At 53.7% G+C, this 15,051-nt stretch overlaps 1 protein-coding gene across 1 annotated transcript in view; it reads right to left on the reverse strand.

The window, feature by feature from the left end:
• The window catches only part of GTF2IRD1 (GTF2I repeat domain containing 1), an 88,975-nt gene extending 74,650 nt beyond the window's left edge, over positions 1 to 14,325 (reverse strand). Inside the window, exon 1 of the mRNA XM_085314953.1 lies at positions 14,313 to 14,325. The gene's annotated coding sequence lies outside the window, so the exon portion shown is untranslated. The remainder of the gene's footprint in view (positions 1 to 14,312) is intronic.
• Between the last annotated feature and the right edge of the window lie 726 nt (positions 14,326 to 15,051).

The raw sequence follows: 15,051 nt of genomic DNA on the forward strand, positions 1-15,051 counted from the left end.
CCAAGGAGCAGAAAGCAAGAGGCGCTCCATGGGAAGAGCCAGGGTGGAGGATGGGGAGGAGAAGGATCTCAGGGCGGAGGCTCCAGTAGGTTGCTTTGATAGCTGGAGATTTAAACTGTGACTCAAAGGTTTGCAGTCCGTGCTCATATCTCGGCAGACCTGTGGGTACCATTGCAAGGGCTGCCCCACGTCCTTGGACAGAGGCRGTGAGGATTTGGCCCTAAAATAGAGTCAGGGCCTCTCCCAGATGCTTCTGCTCAAAGTCACCACGGCAAGGTGACCAGAAGATTGCTGTGTCCTCTCTCCTGGCCYCATGGGACACAGTGATGCTGAGGCTAGAAACTGATTGCCTGGGCCAGAATTTCTCTTCTCCTCCTCTTTAACATGTCTCTTGACACCTTCAYGCTCAGATCACAAGAACAGCTCCTCCAACAGGGCAAAGTCCTCTCCACTGTTGGCTGTTTAACCTTGGTGCGAAGCCTCCACACCTCTCTGTCCCGCGCAAGCGGTGCCGGCCGGCTACCTCTGAGGTGAACATCTACCCCCGTGTATGGGGAAACCCTGGAGCGCTGCTTACCACCATGATGGGCACAACCTCGCAGCCGGGGGGGCCCAGGCTGGGCCGCCGTCACGGCACGGGCTGCGGGCCCTCGTCAGCGGGCACCTCGTGGCCCCTCCATTTCTCTGCTCGTCCCTGGCTCTCCCGGCGGAGCCTGCCCCCRGGGCTTTCTCCAAGGAACAGAGGTGGCTTTTCCCAAGGTGGCAGACCTCCCGCCCCATGCAGGCACCACGCGGACCCGCGTGCAAGCCCCACTCAGGCTTCCCATCAACGCAAAGCCCACGGAAGCGATCGGCAAGAGCCCCTTGGCCTCGGAGGCCACCACGCAAAGGGAGCCCGGGGAAGGCGAKGCAAAGCCCAGCACCGTCCCGACAAAAAGCACGGCGGGGAGCGGAGCGCCGGAGCAGGGGGAAGAGCAGCTGCTCGCCCGGTTCAGCTTGCTCCCTCTTCCGGGTGCCGGGATTGATCTCGGCTATTAAACGCGGCAGCACAGCGCTGCGGAGAGAACAGCTCCCGCGGGCTCGGTGGCGGCGGCGCCTGGGCAGAGGTGCCGACATCCGTGCAGCACCGGGGCTCCCGGGGGGCCTGGCCGGGCCGGCACACGCCGCAGGACGAGGAGCACGGCGGCGCGGCGGGGGGCGAAAGCCGCCGCCGGAGCAGAGGGGGCCTCGATCCGAGCCGCGGGCCCTGCGGAGACGCGGAGCCCACGCTGGACTCCCGATTAACTCCAACTGCCGTTGCGTTACGGAACACATTATCTGTTGAAACTAAGTCAACAGTTGTTTGCATTTACGCGTAAACACACTGAATATTAGGAACGGGGCCAGCATTATATTTGCATACGAGACGCAACCCGCACTGCCCTCTCCCCCTGGCTTTTTTCCATCCCTGCAGTTAAAGATACGGGGAAGCATGGAGATCAGGAAACCTTACACCAGAGCGGTTCAAGACGCAAAGACTGTTTTTCTCCTGTCCATTTCTATTTTTGCACAGAAGGAGAAAAAGCATCTCTTTAAAGCTATATAATGCACCGACWCACATACCCCTTAATCTTGCACCCAAAACTAAACCACTTCAAATTCGCAATGATATGCATATCTTATCGAGCCCGCTTTGCATATCGTATAAATATTTATTTGCTTTTAATCCTGCAAAGCAAACCTGCCTCGTGGCACGGTTTCCTTTCAAGCAGCAACGGAAGAGTTTTAATCAGGAGGTGCAGCACCCAGCGCGGCGAAAACAGAGGTGGCGTCGCAAAGGGCCAGCCTCCCCGGGGTGCAGGGCCCGGGCAGGGAACGGCGGCTCAGYCGCCACGGCCGGACGTTACAGACGGCGCCAGGCACCGTGGTCCTGCTCCCAGGACGCCCTCGGTCCTGCCTTCGAGGATGGCACGAGCCCGCCCGAAGGTGCCCATCTCCATCCGTGCAAATCCAAGATCACCCAAACGTCAGAAGCACCTTAACTCCTTCTTGCTTCCGAGGGAAGGACGGAGCGCACCATGTTCACCTGCACCCATCCCCGCTCCGCAGCGATCCAACCATTCATGTCGGGATCTACGTAGCCTAAGACCGCGGACTGCCTTCGTAATCAGTTCCCCTGAAATGGYTTGTAAGCAATCAGGGAATCCGAGCGAGCCCCCCGCCAGCGAGCAACGCTGCCGCGCGCCCGCGGAGCCGAGCGAGCGCCTTGGGGAGCCGCGCCGGGGAAGCTGGAGAGCTCTCCGCTAAGCTCTTCACACACTGCGCACAGCCGCAGAGTGGGTAAACATGACGCTACTTTATAATGTTAAAGTAAATATTGAACTAGGCGTTTATTTCATGTGCTCTGCTGCAATACCTCGTCCTCTGCAAAATCTCCGGTGCRGCAGCCCCCGGGGCTCCAGCGGTGGCGGGCAGCAGTGCAAAAGCCTTGTCGGAGGCAAAACGCCGTCTTGCACCCAGCCGGGACGGAGCACGTGCAGGGGAAAACCAGGCTCCCCGTACAAACTGCGCCGGCTGCGAGCAGGGAAGGGCAGGAGGGACAGGAATCCCCAAGGGGCCTGGAGATGAATCCAGTCCAAACTAAAGTGTCAGACACGAGCCAAAACAGAGGGGAGAAAGAGCCCTGCCAATTCCTGCTGGGGCGAAGGCAAGGGTGCTGGAGACCTGCAGCATCGCAGCCCCACGGGGCTCCCGCCGAAACCTCGAGAAACCGCAAGAAATGYCTTCTACAGTAATTAGGCTACAATTGCTTTCGTTGACATTAATCTACTACGCTTAGCCACCTTACCCACTCAGAGAAGAAGTTTTTTGCAGCAGGAACTTGCCAGCTGGCYACCTAGGACTCCAAGGCACTACAGAGAGTGCCTGGAGTCCAGAGCCAAGAAAAGGCCACCGCAGCCTCTCCTACCTTGTGCTCTTACAGAACAGAGGTTGACCTCCCCTTCTCCCCTCCGCTACAGAGATAACAGTTTGCTCCTGCATTTTGCAAGCACTGACGCCTGAATACAACCTTGCACCATTACGTTCTGCGCCTGAAGCCACCACAACAGTAGGAGCAGGGCATATGCAGGTAGTGACACCTGGACCAAAATACAAGAAGCACTCCTTCCCTCCAGTGCAAAATAGGAAAAAATAAGGTCCCCACACTGTACTGGAGCTGAATTCCTGTTTAGAAACYAAGAGGAGTTGCTGGGTTTTCCAGGAAGACACAAGCTCCTCTGAAGATTTTGCCAAAGGTGCTGCTGGTCCTCTCCAGTCCTGATGTGCCTGGGTCTTTGAGAAGGGAAAAGTCTCTTCTCTCATCTTAACTTCCCAACATCAAGCAAAAAGAGCAACGGGGCAAGTTTTGTCAGGAGGCTTAATGGTTTTTGATCAGATACACCGACAGAAAAGGTGGGGGGCTGAAGCTCCTGGGCACGCAAGGAGACACGCGGTTTTCTGAGGACATCAGCACGCCTACGTGAAGGTGTTCCCCCGAACCTTGCCTCCATTATCTCCTTACACCACCACGGCTCCATTCCAGGCTGCAGCAAGGAACAGAGGTGGCTCTGAACAGCAATACCCCGAGAATTTTTTCCCCTCAACCCCTACGTCCAACGTCTCTCCGTCAGTAACACGAAACTCTTCCAGAGTCGATCCAGCCCTCCCGGTTCTCTTTTCACATACTGAGAGTACCAAGGGCAATAAAGTGAGATTCAAGCAGAAAGCAAAATCAATACCAAGAACGAACGCTCTGGGCTTAAATGCCTTTTGTAACATCACAGCTAAAAGCAGGTTAGTGAGGAGGAGAAAGATTAAAAAAAAAAAAAAAAGAAAAGGAAAGGAAAAGAAAACCTCTCTGCAAACCCACAGCGCATCAGTTTAAGAACTGCATTTGCCGTAAGGTTCTGCATAGACACAGCGAACAGTTTCTAGGCTAGGAGCACACACAGGGCTACAGACACACCACGGCCGCCCAGCCGTCCTTCCCCTCGAGCGAGGGATAACCTCGGCCGAGCGGACACGGAGGGAGGAGGAGGAGGAGGAGGAGGAGGAGGAGGAAGCCCCCCCCGGCACCCGGATCCTCCCGCAGCACCCGCCGCGCGGGCGCCCTCCAAAACGCCGGCTCCTGCCCGGGGCACCGTCGGCGTGGGGCTGCGGTTTCAGCGGCGTGGGGTGCCGGGGCCCGAGGCGAGGAAGCCGGGAGCCGAGGGGGAGGCAGCACTCAGGGAAACGCTCGTCATCCCTCAACCGGCGCAGACGCCGGGAGGGAAAAAGCACCCGCCATGCACGCCCTTGGGCTCGCTGCGCCGGCCCGGCAGAAGCCATTTCCTCCCCCGTTCTTCTGGTTTCTCCCTTCCACCACCTCTAACGCCTCCGAAGGGCTTGCTCCGGCTGCTGGCAGGCATCCGCGCTCCTCCTCTACTAAGCAGCTACCAAGGCACCAGCTTCCCTGCCTTAAAAAAAAAACCCAAAAAACAAACAAACAAAAAAAAACGATGCTGCCCGGCTCCGTGGCAGAGCTGCAAACGCAGCACCAAGCCAGCTGGCCCGCGCCAGCGCCTTTCCCACGGCGCGCCGGGCAGCGGGGTCCCCTTGCCGGCGGCGGGCGGCCTCGGCACCCACGGGCGCCCCTGCAGCTCCGGCAGCCAGGCCGAGCGCTTGGGAAGAAAGTCGATTAAAGCGTGAAAGCGCCTCGGAAAAACCGTGCCCACCGCGGAGCCTCGACGGCCCRGCCTGCCGCCACCGCATCAAAACAGCCGGGATCTAACGCCGAGACAACCTCCGTGTTATTTTTAATTATTAGATTTAAAATAATAAAGGAGGCCTACGTGCTCTCCTACATCAATGGCAACACAGTAAAATCCCAGCTGCATTAAAAATAGTCATTTCTACAAGAACACGGCTGCCAGCCAGCCACCTACAGAAACTCCCTCCAGCCCTTCCAGCATTACGGGAAGCATATTCTCAGCTCCCTCCAAAGGCACCATCAGCTGAGATCTTTTGCAGCGTGCCAGAAGGTCGCCAAGCTAGGAAACACGTATTTTGCACGCACACACACCAAAAAAAAAAAAAAAAATCAAGCAGGAATAAAAAAGATATTCCAACAGCAGAAATAACAGCATCTGTGATCTTAAGAGATGACAAGAAAGAAAATTTAACAGCAACGAGGCAACAGAACAACCAGCCGGCTTTCAAAGAGCATTTAAAGATCAGGGGATTTGCGYGCTACAAGGTGCGGAGCAGAGGGAATCTTTGCTCTAGCCGGTAGCTAGCGTAAACTTTGGTCGCGCTGCCACGGCGCAGAAGCCGGCTTTTATCGCGGAGCACCTCGCGCACGTATCCATTGATACGGCTGTATTTATGCAGGTGTAATTCCCACAGAGATAAAGCCCTTGTTTTTCAACAAGCAGCGGCATCGTACATAAATTACGATGGCAAACATCAGAAAACAAAGACGTTTTTCAAGAGAGCGCATAATCCTTGGAGCAGCAGCTTTGGAAAACCTGAAGGAGAGCACCGCGTGCAGCGAGCCACCACGAAGGAGAAGCTGGCAGCTCACCCACAGGCCAAGGAATCATCCCATCTTCTGCCCCCACAGAGAAAATACCTTTGGGCAGGTGGGAAAACTAATCAGTCCAACCAACAGGCATTCAAATCCCTGGGAAGCCCCTTGGGATTTTCAAGGAGCACGAACTCCAGGAAAACGAAACGCTGTTTCCACCACGCTTTTTATTTTCCTGCCACTCGCCTCCAGCGGGACGGGAGCCCCGGCTGCCCGCGCGGGCAGGAGCGCAGCCGCATGGCCCAGCTCCCGCCGCGGCAAGGACCTGCGGGTCCCCCCACCCGGGCAGGAGGAGCGAGGGGGATGGAGGTATTCAACGCACTCGCCTTTTCCGCACTCGCCAAAGTGGCTTTAAAATAAATAAATAGGTACAACCTGACACTAATTCTAATGGTTTTAATAAATGTTTAATGTCTTGTTAAAGGTCGCCCGCCTCCTGCTCTCGCTGCAGCTTTGTATTAACAGCACACGGGCCGCTTGGTTTTAACCGTGTTGTTTCATCAGGATTTCAGATGTTTGGCATGCTCTTCTCCCAAGCGAGGTATTTAAAAAAGAAACACACAAAGCGCGACACAATAAACCGTCGGAGCGCGCAACGGCGCCCAGCCAGCTCGCGCGCTGGCAGGGGACGGGCTGCTCGGCCCGCTCCCCACCTCGCCGGCGGGAAAACCCACAGCAAAGGCCGGCTCGTCCCCTCCCACCCACAGCCCTGCCTGCATTTTGCACGGTGAAGAACCTCAACCCCAACCAGGATGCTCATTTAAGGCCCCAAAGCCCAGCTGAACGAGCAGAGTTCCTCAYGGATCTCCGCGACTGGGATCCTCCTTCCTCCCAGCCATCGCCCAAGGGCTCCCGCCGGGGCCCGCTGGCTGCCGCGCAGCATCGTCCTCCATCTGCTCCCATCCTCAGCAGACCGCCTGCCCCCACGAGCAGCTTTCAAGGAGAGAGGGACCRAAAAAAGGCGATGAACAGCACTTGTTAAAGAGCGAATGTTACATAACAGGAGGTCCAGGACCAAACAGGAGCTGCGTGGGAGGAAGCGTGACCTTGTGGTTACAGCAGAGCTGCGTATCTGCAGTCACTTGAAGAGCCCGCTCTTCGATGGGCCCACACACACCCAAGAATGCCAGAGCAGGTCGTACTTCAGCCAGAGCTGCAGGTCTTCAACAGGCCTTGGAGATACAGCTGCTCCAAAGAGTTTGGGTCATCAAATCCCTGTAGCCAAACTGGAGCTCTTTGGCTCAGGAAACTTGGACTCTATTACGCAGGCTCACTCCATTTCTGAGGTACTTGCTGACGACCCTAATGAAATATCAGTCTTGCTCCCAAAGCAAGTAGCCAACTGGAGTGAACCAAATCCCTGCCCTGATCCTTCACACGGTGACACGTTTGCCTTGGCCACTGCTCCAGCTGCAAGAGGGGAGATGGCTGCTTCCAGCCAACCATGATGGAAACCTTGTAAACCAGAAAACCAGAAGCAGCTTCCAAGCATATCCCTGGTCTGGTGAAAAGAAAGGAGCTTATTAGAAAAATCCTGTCTCCTTTTGACTATAAAGCCAACTCTTGTTTGTACTAGAACGCGCACGGCGAGAATTGGATGATGTTTCCTCCAGCCCTACATCCGGGGTTTAGCTCCTCTTCGCTGGCAAGAGTAACTGCAAAATTGTGCAGTAAGCTAGTTACTATCACTCTATGCACAAGTAATAACTCTGCACTCAGCAGATGGTGTATTGTAACATCATTATATTTACCTAACAAGATTGTTTTATTGTATTCCTGTAACAATAAAGAGGAGAGGTAGTGCCTGAAGATAGAAGCCAACTCCTGGGCTTCAACAGCCCAGTTGCCAACAAAGACAAGGGCCTATAGAAATATAAATAAGAATTTCAGAGGTAACATTAATACACTTATGTTTTATATACCTTAAAAACCCACATGACTTGTATGCACCAAAGACATGGCAGTTAAGGAGGGCGATTGCAAATCTTCAAAATGCTGAAGAAAGAGCTCCAGTAGCCACAAAGGCCATGCTAYGGACACGGTGTTCAGCTCCCTGTTAAATTGGCTCAGGACGCACCATAGGCCTCTTGACCTKCTGGCCAAAGATCATCTTTTGCTGTTTGTGCAGCACTTGGCACAACAAGGTTCTAGCCTAGGACCGGTTCTACCCAATACTAACGCAATACAAATAATAAAGATAATTCCCACGTACTTAATCATTTCCCWAGCTCGGGAAGAGCTCTGCATAGAAGGGGCCTCATTATCATTTCTAATTAGATAGGGAGACATAATCCTTCCTTTCCTACAAATTTTCCCATCTCTGCCTCATACTCTACGACAACATACGTAAGAGGAGCATTACTTTAAGAGGAGTCTAAAATAAGTCCAAAAAATGAAGTGCCATGGACCCAGCGGTGACCTCAGCACCACAGTGACCCTGCTCAGAGCACCTGGCCAGGGAGCCACATCCTGCATAGAGCAGCATGCATAGGTCTAAATCACCATCCCGAAGGACTCAACACCAAAACACAGTCYAGCCTTCAAAAGTAAACCATCAACGCCCCTTCCGGAGTCCATTTTGGCAAGGTCAATGCAACAGCATCTGAACAGAAAAATTAGTTTACAAAATATTTGCATTACAATGCATTTCCCTCTCCAGTCTCCGCATTGGAATGGGGATAGGAGTAGGCAGCAGAGAAGCTCATTTCAGGCCTCATCCCAAATCTGTGGACATCCTGGAGGCTCTCCATGCCCGCTCGTAGCGTCAGATCACGTCCTTTGCAGGGCTAGGGATGAATGCACTGCTCCAGAAGCCTGAATTACCAGCACTGGTATGTGAGTGGGTGGGAATGGCTGCTCCTAGGTGCAGTCATCAATGCTATGTGTCACGAGCGCTCTTGGCTCCTGAAAGCTTCAGAAGTTCCCAAGTGCAGAACCCTTGCATACTTTGAACTGTGTACAGGGCCTTTATAAGTGGCTGGGCTTAATTTCAAAACCATTCATTAGAAGCAATACTAGGTTTGCCTCTTTCATGTGCTCRTCACTGCGCTGGGGTCAATATTCCCTCTGCTGCCCAGACGCTGCCCACCTCCGGCCTCTCCTAGAAACATCTCCATTCCACGTATGGGCTGCACAAACCACCTAGACCCTTTCCTGCTCCACCTAGGGCATCCCCTTTTATACCATTGGGACTGGATTTGAGACAACAGACAAGCAACCAAGTGCTCACTGTCACAAGATGTCTCCTCCACATGAGCAAGGTCACATAATACAAAAAAAATCCAATGCAGTAGGTGGTTTCCTAGGGGATGCTGGCAAGTAAATGCAGCCAGAGGTAAAAACAAAAAGCAAGCTTTTCTGAAACACAGGCACAGAGCAATCTCTATCCCTCACTTCATCCTTTAAGGACGGGCAAGCTATGTTTTCCCACTGCAACCGTAACAAAATCAGGGAAGTCTTTCTTATCCACTGCCATGATTYTAGTTTCCCAAGGCTATATTGTTCCTTCTGACATTCTCTCCACCCATCRTGAGTTTTTCTTACACCAAACAGACCATCTTTAAATTCTTTTAACCATCAGTGAGAAGCAGATGTTGGTTAACGTCTGGGACTGCCCTGGCTGCCATGTGCAGGAGGGTAAAYGCCTGCATGCTACAGGTTTCTTACATTTGCATACAAGTGGAAAACGATTAGTAGAGGGAAAGCTTTGAGTATTTTGATTTTCTCTTCTTTTTAGTGGAAAATCTTGATGGCAGCTCTTCATCACTCARGTCATTATTCTTTGCAGTCACTATGTGCAGGTGAGGGAAGAAGGAAGCACAGTCCTCCCTGATCATCCATTTTTCGAGTGACGCTATCAACGGATGTAATCCCATCCACTCATTCCCTCTCTCAGCTAGAGAGGTCAGTCAYACTTCCCCATAAGAAGGAGGTGAAAAGAAATCTGTCTACAAAACATCTTTTCCTCATTTAAAGGGCATTCTCAGCTACCCCTTCAAATTACACCCTAAAATGCCTAGTTATTCTTATGATCCAGCCACATCATGTCTCTGGGAACTGTGCAAGGCCCTCCAACCTCTTTCACGCATCAAAGCAGGAAGATTTTTTCCTTAAGGAACATCAAAACCAYGCCGCTAAGTAGGATGTATAATATCTGACAGCAACCAGCACCCTCACGCGTCACAAGAAAGTGCAAGAAACACTCAAAAAGAGTTATGAAATGTCCTGCCCACAGGTTTTCCCATYGCTTTCGTCATCAGACTGATTTATGCCCCAAAGCACCTTCAAAACTTCTTGGTTTTATTCTTTAACATACCTACGGGAGCAGATCTTTAACAGTTTTTGGTATCCACTGTGAGCCTTTTACTTGCAAGGGACAGACAAGTTAGCTGATTTTGTCCCTTTCAAGCTTCTAGGCTAAACGGTTAAAGAGTTCCTGGGAGCATCAGGAGACCACGACTTGCAGATGGGCTCTGGACTACATATTTTTAGAATCCAGTCAGTCCCTTCCAGGTTTGCATTAGTCTCCAAGTAGGTATTTTCTCCTTCTGATGTTGCAGATTTAGGGAAAATGAAGACAGAGCAACCTCATAATTCCAGTGAAAGGTGGAGATTAGCTTTGAGGGAGAAAGTCCTGGCAAAGGATGATTATATCTTTGTGAATCTGCAAAGGCAGAGCAATTGTGTTTGTTGGTCTCCTATTCATCTAGCTGAAGTTAATTCTTTTCTTAACGCAGTCATAATAGCACTGAGCAGAGACAAAGCAGCACAAAGCCACAAAGTTCAGACAGAAGCTGTTTGTATATATAAATATAAATCCCACCAAGGTGCAATCTGCTTTTAAGGAGGAGATTCTTGTACTGAGCACTTTCTTGATAACATTTTACCTACGGGGAAAGCCTTATTGATGGAGTAGGAGCAATCCATCCAAAAATCACTGCCAAAGCGTTTAAGAAGTAGCATTTGACGACTCCTTGAACTAAGACTGCTCTGGAAACAAAAAGCAGTAGATATTTTCATCTGTATCACACAAGGATAGAAGACTGCCGCAGCTGATGAAGTATAAGCTGCTTTTCAAGACATTCTTAGACAGCTGCCCACCTTCCCACACACCAGAAGTCCCACGCGATCAGTCCTCGACCATATGCTCCAATCTTGGCAGATGTCTCAGCACCCGGCTGATCAAGGCCCCCCAGCCGGAGGGGTACGTCTCTATCAGACACTGGCTTCAGACCAAGTCTCATGTGGGAAGGGAGACGGGAACCTCAGCCACCCAATAAAACAGAGCTTCCACAGCATCCGCAGCCTACGTGAAAGCGCTCTAAATTTTTCTTTTGGACTAGAAACAAAATGAATGAATCAGGTTGTGTTAAGTAACGCAGAAGAAACCATTAAGCTGGATCCTGTATCCTCGCTAAAAACAAACAGCAAAAAACCCCAAACCCACAATCTATAAAGTCCATCTGAATCACTTCCATTGTGGCCATCACTTTGAAACCCAGAGTCTCCTGCAGGTTTTTACCATACCAAGGGCTCCTGACCTCTTTTTAAAGAAAACGTTTTGAGAAATTAAAAAAAGCAGCAGCACTGTAAAGTGAAAGGCTACAACTTCYGCTGGATAAAGAAACGTCTCTGGGAAACCCTCCTCTTTTCTGCAAAAACCTATCACCTTCTGAGGGCCTTCAGCAGAAGCCCAAATTCACCTTGAAGCCTTAGGAAGCTCCTTYGCTTTGCAGACAAGGTGCCACACAAAAACATCCATGGCAGATCATCCCGAGCCTGCAATGAGAGCAGCAGCACTGCCCACTCAGCCTCCCCCYAGAGCCATCAGCCACCACCTTACACCTAAGCTCTGCTGTCCTAGCCAGCACAGGGTAGCAGACCCCCAGGAAAAAGCTTCCTTTTTCTTGAAAGCAGCCACTTGCAAGAGCACTTCCAAGTGGTACCTGTATTCAGAAACTGCATTCCAACAGAAGAAATACATAGCCTCTGCTTTCCAACTCAGAGGTTACTAGCACCAAAATTCATCCCAACACTAAAGGTCAAACCTGTGGAGGGTTACAGAAAACAAGGCCGGGCCACTTGGACAAAGTCCCTTCACGGCAGCACCGAGCCCGGAGCAGAGCCGCCTGGGTGCAGCTGATGAAATTCCCAAAGGAAGTACACTGCATCGATAATTGCCTAAAAAAATCTTAGCTATTTCCTGTGGGAACAGCATATGGGAATCTCCCATTAGCTTCCACCACAAAAGATTATTTAAACCACTATTTTGGTTTTTCCTTGATTTAAATGCAGCGTTGCTTGATGCATCTCATGCAGGTGCCAGCTCAGGACAGCCAGAGCCGTCCCGTCCGTGCAGGGAAAAGGGCAGAGTTTCAAATCTGACACGCTTCTCGCTGTTTCAGCCAGCAAGTTTCAAGACTTAGGAACTGCATTAGTCTTTTAAACACAGTGCCAAGCAAATCTCCGTTCCCAAAATGGGCTCTGGCTCGGACGAGGCACCTCCTTCCTCTGCCTGCCAAATGCCAGGCAGCACCCGCCACAGTGCCACGCACCCACGGGTGCCCTGGCAAGGCTGGCACTTGGCAAAGTCCGCCAAATTGGCAGTGCCGCTGGAGGGATCAGATGAGGTTGCAGGCTGAAGAAGGATTAGCTTAAATAGTATTCCCCCTCACCAATCCTTTTGAAGAGATTTAACTACATATGCTACATATATGGGATGCTTTCAAGGATAAGCAGCCGGCTCCATAAATTCTCAGAGCACGAGTGGCGCACGAAAGCTAGCAACGTTGGGATGGCGAGAGCGCGGCTGCGGGCGCACGCGGCCATGCCGCCCGCGTGGCGAGCGACCCCCGCCGCGCGAGGAGCAAGATGCCCCATCACGGCGTCCCAGGCTCTGGGTTGTGCGCTGGCGCAGGGGTCATCTCACTGCCTTTGCAAGGATCTCGCATCTCCTGCGCAAAGCTCCCGGGATACCCATCACGGCGAGCAAGGACAAACCCCCTCTGGCATCGGGCTTGTAGGGCAAGTTGCTAAATATGTTCCCAAGCAGGTTCTTTCCCTCCTCTCCTGGCTTTTCATCAGCAAACCAAAACAAGTCAGGGACACTGGAGCCTCTGATCCCAGGCACAGGGGACAGCAGCAGAGCTAGAAGTGGAAGTAGCAGCAAAAACACAGGAATGCTTTCCCTAAATAACCTCAAAAGCAACAGGCAGCTTGGAAGGAGGCAGGTGACAACGCGTGGACAGGGAGTGCATCGATGAGCGCACTGCATCCCGGCCTCCGTGGGGACCCAGGCACATTTCCTAGAGAGACATGCTCTGGAGACGGCATCCGATTCAACCTCTGAAAACATTTTCTCCCTCTCCCCACAAACAGGCTCGGGTTGAGGTGGGAAGATCTGCTTCTCCTTACCCAACATTTCCAGGGGCACCGTTTTCCATGATATCAAACTGGCTTGGTAGGAACCCAAAAAACAGCAAATAACGGCTTGGGAATCGGAATCGACTTCACGCCAGTGCCAAAAGCAACTTGAAGGACATAAGAATATCCACTGACAGGAGCCAGCGTGCCAGACACAGGAGGATTTCCACGAGGCTAAGCACTTTTTCAGTCACCCTTTTGATTTTGCTATGTGGGCAAAGACCCCACGATGGAAAGGGCTGGGAGCCACCAGCCCACGGAGCCCAAGCAAACTTTGCCGTTTCATCCGCTAACCAGCCCCTACTCCCGGCTCAGCAATACAGGAGAAACCCCGCAGAGCCCAGACGCGCCCACCCCACGAGCCTGAGCGTCTCCACACGGACAGACGCCCAAGGAAAACCTCCCTCACAGCTGGTAGCACCGCGGCCCAGACACGCTTCATGCAGAAAACACGGCGTTCGGAGGAAACGCCAACTCARATGCCAGGCAGAGGCAAGGATGCGGTGATAAATCAGCAACATAGCAAAAAACCAGGCTGCAAACACCAGGCCAACAGGCAGGCACAACTTTGTACATGAGCAGCCCCAACGAGGCCAGAGCAGATGGTGACTCCCCAGTTCCCGATCTCTCGCAGCCGCGATCTGGGGCGGCACGAGGGATGCGCTGCCGCAGCCAAAAGTTTGCGAAAGGTCAGCGTTATCCCACCACCGCAGCAGGTGTTTGACGTGGTCCCGGCTGCAGCTCCCGCAGCCGRGGTGGCCGCGCGGGGCCTCGTGCTTTGGCCGCGGGGCAAGGGRGAGCTGGGGTTCCCCTGCCCGAACCCGCTGGGGCTCGTGGCACGAAGCGGCCCAGCGGGGCGCGGGAGAGCGTGGCCGGGGCCCTGTCTTTTACCGCCCTCTGCGCTTCTGAGGAGCCTCCTCGGCAGCCATCAAGGTCTGAGCCGAAAACGGGAGTTTCTGCACCACTTTCTAATTCTGGAGCCAGCACTGCAGTGATTTACCCAGGACTAGGAAATTCTGCAAGCTAACRAAACTGGCCCAGCCACACCAGGAAAGGGCCCAAGGACCTGGCTCCGACTAAACTAAAGGTGCTCACGCCTGCAGGATTACTCTCCAGCTAGAGCATTTGCATGCAGCTCATCTGTCAGAAGTGGTAYGGTGACTAGATACCTCGAAGATCAGGGATCCCATTACGCCAGGCTCCATATAGACATCCTGAGAGACAGCCCGTATGTCCTGGAGCTTGCACGCCAAACGGGCAGGGGAGACGGCGGGCAGAAAAGGCAGRAGGAGGCAGAGCAACTTACCCGGAGCCGTGCAGGAGGTCGCAGCRGTCGGAAGAAACGCCCACGATACCCAGGCAGCCCTCCGCAGGCGCCCTGCCCGTAACACGCAGCTTGGCCAGCGGATTCGGGGGTCAGTTCCTGGCAGTACGTGTCCCTCCTGCCATCCCACCCCAGACGAACGCCCCCAAAACCACTTTGGCCAAGGCCTGCCGGGCACYCGCCGCGAGCGCCCGGGATTACCCGCAGCGCTCCGACTTCCGACGAGAGGCGCCGCCGGGTACGAGTCTCGCTCCAGCGCRAGACACAATAATAGGATCACTCTGATTTATAGCTTATCCTGGATAAGCCCACCACCATCCCTCCGCGCTGCAAGGGCGCTCAGCTCCCGGGGGCCGGGGCAGGGGCGGGGGGGAACTTTCCCTCCGCCGGGCTGGAGGCGCTGGGCTTTCCTCCCCGCGCACGCCCCAAAAACCGTCCGCTCTGCCCAGCCGCCTCGGCAGCCTCGGGGACCCGCGCTGGCCCCTCGACGAGCGGGGGAGCCTCGAGCCCCCCGCGCCGCGGACAAGCCGCCTCTCGCCGGGCTGCGGCCGGGGCAGGTGGCGGCCGGGCGCTTCCCGAGCGGCGGCGCTGGCGGAAGGGGCGCCGGCACCTCGCAGCATCCCTGCCCCTTCCCCGCAGCATCCCTGCCCCTTCCCCGCAGCAGCCCCCGAAGGCGGCCGCGCGCGCGCGCGCCCCGCCGCCCACGCTCCGCGCCCACGCG

The sequence above is a fragment of the Rhea americana genome, unplaced genomic scaffold (assembly GCF_003343005.1).
Source record: "Rhea americana isolate MKP2758 unplaced genomic scaffold, rheAme1 scaffold_111, whole genome shotgun sequence".
Taxonomy (NCBI): domain Eukaryota; kingdom Metazoa; phylum Chordata; class Aves; order Rheiformes; family Rheidae; genus Rhea; species Rhea americana.